Here is a 10,550-nt window from a genome sequence, read left to right on the forward strand (position 1 = left end):
CACTTTCCTCCCAATCAATCTGAGGGATGTTCATCTCCTTAAAAGTTGGAAGAAAAAACATGTAGAAAGGGACATTTTTTTTCCTATAGTAAACCATTGTGTATTGCAGTATCTATTTGCATATAAAGAGAAAGGAATATAAGCAAAAATAATTCATGTTCAATGATACCTCTGGATTTGGAATGGGATGTTGCATCTGACCAACCTCCCACAACTGGTTTGGTGTGAGGTTCTGCTCCGTTCTTAGAGGGTGATTGTCCCATCCTTCTCTAAACACATCTAGGTTTACTTCAAGACGTGGCAGAAAAACATAGTGAAGGCAAAAGAAATGCGTGGCATTGCTTAGATCGAGGAGGCCCTCTTCCTCCAGCATGTGGAAAATGTGGTAAAACACATTGGTGACCCCCATCCAAATGTCACGCCAAAGTCTCTCGATTCTGTTGAAAACAAAATATATATCTGCTAGCCACATTAAGTAGTTCTGTCTTCTTACTAAAATATTTAAGACAAGGTATACCTTTGGTTATGGACACTTTTTCCAGCTATAAAGCTGCCACTGTCTGGTCCACGCACGGTAAACATCAAACGGGCAACACCAACATTCTCTCCCCCTTGATCTGCTCGCACTCTAAAGACATTGACCAAAACACAAATAATGGACCTTTGGAACAAGACAGGCTTTTTTTGGGTAACAAATCATTAACACAGCACCTGACCTGAGTTACAAATTTACCTGAGTGGATATCCAAAATCCTGAACAGCCTGGCTGAAGAAGGCTAAGGTGGTGTCGGACCGATTATTGTTTGCAGCCCTCAGGTACATAATCTGTAGACATACACAATTATTGTACGTACCATCATTGCGAATACAAAAAAATGTAGTTCAACCCAAATAATGGTGGAGTGTCACAACTCTCTTGCATACCCTTACATGGTGAAACTGATGAATAGAACATGTATAGTACAAGTATAACTGAAATCTTCAATGACATCAATTTTGACAAGATCTCTCAAATGTAAACAGACAAAATTGCAGAGGAAATGTTTTACTCAATCTTGGTTGATTTTAATATCTTGTGGTAATAAAACTTTTATCTGAGCTGAAGCAGTGTATGTTGTTAGTCCAATGATTATCTTAACATTGAGCTGCTCATTATGTGAAATTGAAGGTTACTCTCACCTTACGTGAAAAGCCATCAATTCCACCCAAAATAACTATGTTGTACCTGATGGACAGTGAAAAGAACAATCCTTAGAAAAAGGTGACTACATCTCGGGTGCTATTTTCAGTTTTGTATGTTCGTTATCAAACATCTGTCGAACATGCATAAATTAGTCCACCTTATTAAGCACAAGAACACAGGTTACCTGATGAGTTTGTGATTGGTGTCTATATGCACAAGGTACTTGGGGCATGGCACGGAGTATGTTCGCCTGATAACACATCCCAGTTGGGTCATTCTTGACAGTATCCCAACGCTGTCTACACGATGCATTGATGCTTTCACACGAAGCCACTGGAGTCGATGTCCTTGTGCCTTCAGAGTACCCTTCACTAATCTGTACCCTGCATGCGGCATCCTCTCTTTTATTTCAGAGACACGTTCATCTACTTCTGCATCGGTCATGGCACTGTACATTCCTCTGACAGAGAGGTTGTTGTCAGCCATTCTTCTGTACAGTGTAGCACGAGAAATCCCGACTAAACTTGCAATTGTCACCACTGGCAGTCCAAGTTCCAGTAGATGCCTTAGATATTCAACACATATTGTTATCTTTGGTCGTCCACATCCACTTTGCATGTCAAGTTGGACTGGTGTGGGAGGACGTTGCTGATGTTCTCTCTGATTTTGAAGTGCATTGCATAACTCCATTAACTTCTCTGTAACTTCCTGGGACACCGGAATATGGTGTGACATAACGTTGAGGAAAACCATTTCCTGTCTACATACAAATTCCAGATAGTCTGTATCAAGTGGTGTTTGCTGGAGTGCATGTGTCACTCTGCTGAGCAGTCTATCCAGAACGTGTTGTCTTAAAATTTCCTAAAAAGCGAATATAACAGGAAATGTCTGGTGAGAAGTCAGGCTTTTAAACCAAGGTCAATCTTTTCAACCAAAATTAACATTCACTAAAGGGCAGCAGCATGCAAAGTGCAACAATAATTTAAATTCTATAGAAGAGAGTCCACGGCAGAAAAGTACTCAGTACATCCATCAGGATACATGAGCTACAGTTAAACTGGTACTTATGACATTGTGACACTGGCTCTATAATACAAATTAAAAACGTTGTTGTCACAGCATTGTACTTTTAATATATATAGATACACACATATATTATAACATTCTGGTTTTGAAATCCAATCAGGATATGCCTAGAAATGTTACTTTCCTGATTTTAGCAGTTAGCCAGGGGGTCCCATTATCGTCTACCCAACCACTTTCAATGGAGAAATGTCAGTTTGACGCTGCTGAAGGCAATGCTACACGTACGGTTTGAGAGCGTATTTACATACTCAAATATCAAAGTAAGCTGTAATTTGGTGTGCAGCAATACAAGATGTGTACAGGTCGATGTTACTTTCTTTCATTGCTGCTGCATATCTTCTTTAAGAAATGCTACAGTAAACGAAAATCCGTTGGCTGCAAAGTACACGGACCTGTTAGTCACAGGGACTAGTCTGCACATCGCTTTTACTGATATTGCATAGCACATACCCATCCCGTTTGTTGACTTCTGTCAGCTTCCATGACAGCAGCGTAGCAGCCCAGGTGTAACTTGCTCACTGGCTGATCGAACAACACTGCCGCCTATCATTTCACTGTCGAAAGCTAGTTAGTTAACTAGCGTTAGCTCCATTGTTTATGTTGGTACAGCTAACAGTAGCTAGCTAATTAACAAGAACCAAAGTAGTAAGGTAATGTAATTACAATCACTATCACAAATCCAGCAATTACAATCACTTCTCTTAGCAAAGTTACACATTTCATTAGCTAACTAGCTGGCTTACTATCTCGCTGTTAAGCGAGTAAGGCATTTTCAAGCGATTTTTACTTACTGTCGAAGGCACACCATCAGGAGTCGATCCTTGTCCAGCCATAGCTTTAAGAATCTGAAAGCGCCCTGAAGGCGGCAAAATCCTTGAACGCGCTGGCGTACAACCATCAAGGCAGAGGACAACACTGCCACCTACCGGATAGGATGGCACTGTCGAAGGGGGGGGGGGGGGGGGAGGCTTGCATTTGTGAATCAGAAAGCCATTTGTGTGTGGATCGCAAAAGACCGAAAAGATTGTCTCAAAATTACGTCATAGGAAGAAGGATTTGCACGCGTGTATTGGGCGATCCACAAATGCAGATTCAACACTTCACACGCGAATTGTAGATTTACAAATGACAGACCATGAGAAATGCACGCACGAAATGTTAAGTATTTTAAGAAATTACAAACGATATATTTACGAATGGACATCTATGTGTACAAATCATAGCACATTTATGTAAATGCCAACTTACAAATCACGAGTTAGAATTTTGTTTTTGTGGATCGCAAAACACATTTGTAAATCGTGAAACATTTGTGGATCATGGTACTTGCATTTACGAATACTTTTGAGACATATCTCTCTCCATACATTTCAGGGCAGGGCTGTAGGCTTGCCATGAAAAGAAGTGACAACGAAAAATCCTCGCAGTCGACCATTGTATAAAACCAATAAACAATTTGTGAGTGACACCATAGTCTTTATATATATATATATATATAAATATATATATTTGTGAGTGACACAGCCATGAGTACCGCAACACGTGACGTCATAATGTAGCCGAGCATATAAATCCATGGGCAAATCATTTAGGTCAGTTATACGTTTGAGCATCATTCCTGTGTACATGTGGAGACGCCAAACCGTGGAAAGCGGGAGACACTTCACAGCACAAGTAGCGGAAGATTCCTTGGGTAAATAACAAATATTGAGAGGTCGTGATGAATCTGCCAAAAAGTGTGAATAGGTTTCACATGCGCCTGTGCCAGCATTTAATTTGTAGGCCTATGTGTAGTAACTTTTCAGTAGTATGAATGTGTGTGAACGTTTCATATGTGAATGTCTATGTGGTTCATGTTTGTGTAAGGGACAGTCTGAATTTTCTAAACGGCCCCACAAACCGCCACAGTTGCGATTTAACCAGAAAGTCTCAATCCATAGGCCAACTGTACTACTACTACTAGATTTGGAGGAACTCACTATTATTATCAGGCTACTTCATAACGTATATACTAAAATTCGTTTTTGTAAATATGGCAATTGTCAGTACCATGTGTTGGCCTGCTTGTCGTGTATTTTTTGTAAACTAGCTCTTAGACTTAACTATAGTTAGCTGCTTGGAAGTGTCACTCAGTTATTATAGCTGTGATTGTGAACACCAGCTGATAACTGGACGCGAGGTGATACAAAACTTGCATAGAAACGGACATTAATTTTGGAGCTTTTTCCTCTTGGCAGCAGGAGATGGAACAAAAATCGATCTAACCTGGATTGTGACATAATTGTTTCAAGAGTTCCATTGATGTGACCATTGGATAAAACCAATAAACTAGACGTGACGTAACACAGCCATTAGTAGCCTACGACAATACGTGATGTCATAATGTAGCCGAGCATATAAATTCATGTTAAATCATACGTTTCAGCATCGTTCCTGTGTGATACATTTGGAGACGCCACGCCGTGGAAAGCGGACACTTCACAGCACAAGTAGCAGAAGATTCCGTGGGTAAGTAACAAATATTGAGGTCTGGGATGAATCTGCCAAGAAAGTTATAGCCTAAAACTAACCTCACAATCTACTTTTGTGTTAAATGGTTTTGTTACTGTAAATAAGTTGACGGTATCTGAGAACTTTGGCGTCGAATGGACTGTGATAACATTCAAAGTCAAAGTTGTTCATCTCGGTTTTTGATAGTTTTATACTATTGTGATATTTTCTTTAGGAACATTTTAAATTTCTCAGAGACTAGTTATTAATCAGTCAAATGTTGTGTTCCGTGATTTCAGATACCGGAGACTTATCGTTCACCCATCGTTCAGCGTGTTCGCTTGAAGGGCAGGTGTAAAAGTGTGACACATTTGCTGAACTTAGAGGGTGTCATAATCAGTATGTAGGATCATCTATAAATGACCAAGGTGAGTACTAAATTAGACTTTAATTGTAAACTGATAAGTAAAATCACGTTTTTCTATCAAGTGGCCTGGTGTTTGCAGTGTCTCTCCCTTCGCCTTCCTTTGCAGTCATGAATAAAGGAAAGAAAGAAGATGGGGCGTCCCTTCCAGGGGCGTCTCGCTTTCCCTCACTAACCTCATCCAGGAAACGGAAGGAGACTGAGCCAGGGAAACAGTCCAGGGATCTCACCAGAAACCCAAAGTTATCTGGTAAGACCAGCTCTGGTTTGCAGTCGGTACCAGAAGACACCTTGGCCGATGCTCCAGCAGCAAAGACTCGCCTGCCTCCGCTGAGGACACAGGAGGCGGCAGGCGCCTCTAAGAGTCAGCCCGGTAAAAAAGAGGCCAAACTGAAAGTTCCTCGGCCCCCGAGTTGCAAGTCCAGTTCTATGGTTCGTTTGATTTCAAACAAAGATTCAAGCGTCCAGCCAGACTCCAAACTTGAGTTCAGGCCCAAAACTGGACTGAAGCTGGATCAGACAGAGCAGAGGCAGCCGTTCCCTCCTCTGTGCCCCCCTGCTCGGCCTCCAGGGCAGCCGTCTGCTCGCGGCAAGCGTAGACGTCTCGTCGCCGCGTCTGACTCTGAGAAGGCGCCCCTGACTCCGGTCCTCCCTCACATCGAGGCACCGGCCGTCTCACGCACCGCAACGCTGGACTCCCAGATGGACGTCTCCTGCGCTGTGCCAACTACACGGATCGTCCTACAAAGTAAGTTCTTGAATGCTAACCTCAATACATTCTCTAACCTTCTGGCACCCACTATGCCTGCTGGAGTTAGACTAGAAGCTGCCGGAAGTCACGCTAACCAGAAGTTTGATTTCCCTATAGAACAAACAAAGGTTGCCCCGGAAACTCTGCCCTCTCTTCCTACCAGTCTGGTGGGCAAACGGCGTCCTAGCTACCTTCTGATTCGTCCACCCATTGACAACGCAGCTTCCGCAGACAGGACACAGAAGTCAGCTCACCCGTCCAAACTGTCCAACCCTGTCAGCAACCTGGTTGTGGCTCCACCCACCAGCGCCAAACCACAGAAGCGTACCTCCCAAAAGGTCCGGCGTCTGCAAGTGCGTGCCGACCAGGCCTCCGAGGCCTCCCAGGACGACGGCGCAGCGAAGAAATCCTGTCTCTTCCCGCCGATCTCTCGCCACCCGCCTGACGGAGACAGCAAGACTCAGGCCCCACTGAGGCCTCAGGCCCCGCTGACCAGGCCACCTCAGGCCCCGCTGACCAGGGCATCTCAGGCCCCGCTGACCAGGGCATCTCAGGCCCCGCTGACCAGGCCACCTCAGGCCCCGCTGAGGCCTCAGGCCAGTGAGGAGCAGCCGGCTCTGCTCCCCAAGAGGAGAGCCATGGACATGGTGGAGAAGACCTCCTCTCCTGAGAGGATGCTGGATCTGGTGGCCGAGCAGTACTCCTTCAGCCAGTGCCTCATGTCCTGCCCCAGCACCCCACCAGAGCACGTGTGGATGCACAGCCACAACACCCAGGAGGAGCGGGTGTTCCTGCCTGACTTTGGGCAGATGTTTGAGGAGGAAGATATTGAAATGACGTCTGGAAACAAGAGGGAGACCCTGAGAGGAGACGGGTCCCAATAGTCTGGGGCCCATCCAGACATGCAGGACTAGGGTTCTAGAGAAGATGATGTGTCCTCTCTCTCTTTTCAACACCTAAACGAGGAGATCACCCAATACCTTCTTACCCCTCCCCCCTCCCCCCCATCCACCCTCATCTCTCTCTCTCTCTCTCTCTCTCTCTCTCTCTCTCTCTCTCTCTCTCTCTACACTATCAATTTATCAATCTTATTTTTCTGTCTGTCTATGCACCCCTACAACCATTGTCCTTCAAACATACATTACAACATACATCAATCTCTCTCTCTCTCTCTCTCTCTCTCTCTCTCTCTCTCTCTCTCTCTCTCTCTCTGTATCCCTCTATCTATTCATCCATCCAACCATTCATCCTACAAACACGCACGACCCATCAAACCAATCCCCCCCCTCCCCCCCCTTTCCCTGGGTGTTCTCCCGTAGAGACTCTCCAGAACATCCGAGACGTCCCATCAAGAACACATCCCTCAGCCCTGGAACTAACCTGCAGCACAGTCTCCTCCTCCACCAGCCCTCCAGACCTCACACACCTCCCTGATTGGCCTCAACATTACACAGAACCTCCACTCTGATTACCAACAGGGTGACAGCATAGCAACAGGATTTTTTCATGTATTTCCTTTAACATGCTCCGTGTAATAAATTTTGCATTTAAAAAATAACATGTAGGCAATTCATGTGTATGTGCCAGGTTTACAATCATGAATTCATGAAAACGTTTTGTTGCATTTAATTTCATGAACAAATACATTTCAGAATCAGAATCAGAAGGGATTTTATTCGTCATGAGTGTTTGCACAAACAAGGAACTTACTTTGGCAGGGAGGTGCATACATTTAACATATAGGAATATTGAAACTTAAATATGTGGACTAACTTTACAAAAGGAGCAAAGTCTAGCTAATACTAAGGGGGGTCTAGGTAATACTAAGGGGAATAAGAAATAAAAATATAAGTAGCATAAAAATATAAGTAGCAATTTACAATTTAACCTAAAAATACCCAAGCGGAAGGACTCCACAGTGTTGACTGGGGAGTCACACAGGGTTATGGTGTGAGTGGGGCTGTGTTCTTCCTGAAGTCCACAACCATCTCCACTGTCTTAAGAGTATTGAGCTCTAAGTTGTTCTGGCTACACCAGGTCACCAGGTTGTCAGCTTCCCACCTGTAGTCAGACTCGTACCCGTCAGAGATGAGCCCAATGAGGGTGGTGTCATCCGCAAACTTCAGGAGTTTGACAGACGGATGACTCAAGGTGCAGCTGTTGGTGTACAGGGAGAAGAGCAGAGGAGAAAGGACGCAGCCCTGAGCAGATCCGGTGCTGATGGACCGGGAGTCAGAGACTTGTGTTCCCAGCTTAATGCACTGCTTCCTGTCAGACAGGAAGTCTGTGATCCACCTGCAGGTGGAGTCGGGGACGTTCAGCTGGGAGAGCTTGTCCTGGAGCAGGGCGGGGATGATGGTGTTGAAGGCAGAGCTGAAGTCCACAAACAGGATCCTGGCGTAGGATGCTGGGGAGTCCAGATGCTGTAGGGTGAAGTGGAGGGCCATGTTAACGGCATCATCCACCGACCTGTTGGCTCTGTAGGCAAACTGCAGTGTGTCCAGGAAGGGGTCTGTGATGGATTTGAGGTGTGCCAGCACAAGGCGCTCAAAAGACTTCTTTACCACAGACTTCATTACATTACCATTTGCGTATAGCCTTAGCTTTTCTAGATAACCTCTCTCTGAAACAGGAAGAACTGCACCTGTGACTGAGGAGAGCCACACTGACCTGGCGGAACATTTACATTCAAGCAAACACTCTACAAACACTCCACAAACACATTGTCGTTACTGTAAATAGTGTCTTCAGTGTGAGGGTGGTTGGGGGCAAGAAAGACAGATGACCCTGGAAGACAGAGAGATGTGCCGGGGAACACTACCTGGTCCAGGATGCTGTCTAGTGACTTCACTGTAAACACTGCCTGGTCCAGCATGCTGTCCTGTGACTTCACTGTAAACACTGCCTGGTCCAGGATGCTGTCTGGTGACTTCACTGTAAACACTGCCTGGTCCAGCATGCTGTCTGGTGACTTCACTGTAAACACTGCCTGGTCCAGCATGCTGTCCTGTGACTTCACTGTAAACACTGCCTGGTCCAGCATGCTGTCCTGTGACTTCACTGTAAACACTGCCTGGTCCAGCATGCTGTCCTGTGACTTCACTGTAAACACTGCCTGGTTTAGCATGCTGTCTGGTGACTTCACTGTAAACACTGCCTGGTCCAGCATGCTGTCTGGTGACTTCACTGTAAAGCCCTCGGTCAGCGTTTCAATGTGCCCTCTAAGAGAACAAACCGCTGAATGAAGGCCTTCATTTCTTTCACTGTGAGCCTATTTCTAACAGACAGTAGTTATTTGAAGTAATCTGCAATTTTTGCATTGATCTGCAATTTTTGCACTATTGTACTGTACTCCACCTAGGTTAGAATAGGATATTGAGTTGTAATGGCGTTTATGTGCATTTAGGGTTAGTATAGTGCAGCTTCTAGGGATTCCCAAAGTGTGGTGCGCCTCTAGGGGGTGCGCGAGAGGAAAAATGTAATGGTGGTCTATTGGTGTAATATGAATTATTATATGGCAACAGTACAAGCTTTCTGATTGGCTAATGGGTCCTGCTAGACGCATATTGCCCTCCTCGCCCGTCTGACACGGATCCGGACCAATTATTTGTTTGTAAACATTCTGGATGCGCGTGCATCATGGTGGCAGAAAACGGGGAAAATGTAGCCTTTATAAGGGCTAGTTACACGGATTATTCCAATAGTTAGATTTTAAAAGACCAAAAAGGTCGAGGAGGACAACCTTTTTGGGAGACTCCACATTGATCTGTCACATCAGAATTTTGATTTGGGGCACGAAAGTCTTGAAATTTGAGTGAGAATGTAGCCCGGTAGACCGCATAGTCTTAGGCGGCAGCCATGTCTTCACGTCATGACAAAGTTAATCTTTTTTACAGTTTTACAGTCAGTCCTACAACAAAAAAAGTCGAGCAGGGCAGCTTTCAAGAGATCTGGGAATTCTGCTTTTTGCCAGCTGGTCCAATTATTTTTGTGATTTGTGTAAAACTGGCAATCTGAGTGAGACTGCGTCCCCGTTACTGTACAGTAGTGTTTTGACGTTAGCCTCAGTCAGACTCGGCTCGCTCACTGGCAGTCTGCACAATGTTGTTTGTCACTCCATTCTACACTTTAAACGTCAGGGAGGACTGCCTTTGGTAGATACAAGCCAGCTGAAGATAGCCAGAATCTCGTATTTCTTCAACCAAGCCTGTTTCATTCATCATTTGCCTGAGAAAGAGATCTCTGTTACTAGTTAGCCAGGCTAGTTTAGCCCGTTTCACTCCTCAGGCTATTTAAGGGTACATGTTAGCCAATGAACGCCAGCAAGATTGGCACGTGACTTGAGCATATAAATTGATGTGTTCCTGTCAAATAAATATTTCTCTAGTTTCTCTCCCATGAGAGCTAGTTCAGAAACATGTTTCTTTCACCTGCACTGTTAACACTGGGTCAAATACTTACTCTCCTGTCTGCATCGGTGGGACGGATGTGGAGGTGGTGTCGGCATACAAGTACCTGGGTGTCACACTGGACAATAAACCGGACTGGTCCGCCAACACACAGGCCGTCTACAAGACGGGCCTGAGCCGGCTTTACTTCCTGAGGAGGCTCAGGTC

The sequence above is a fragment of the Hypomesus transpacificus genome, chromosome 14 (assembly GCF_021917145.1).
Source record: "Hypomesus transpacificus isolate Combined female chromosome 14, fHypTra1, whole genome shotgun sequence".
Lineage (NCBI taxonomy): Eukaryota > Metazoa > Chordata > Actinopteri > Osmeriformes > Osmeridae > Hypomesus > Hypomesus transpacificus.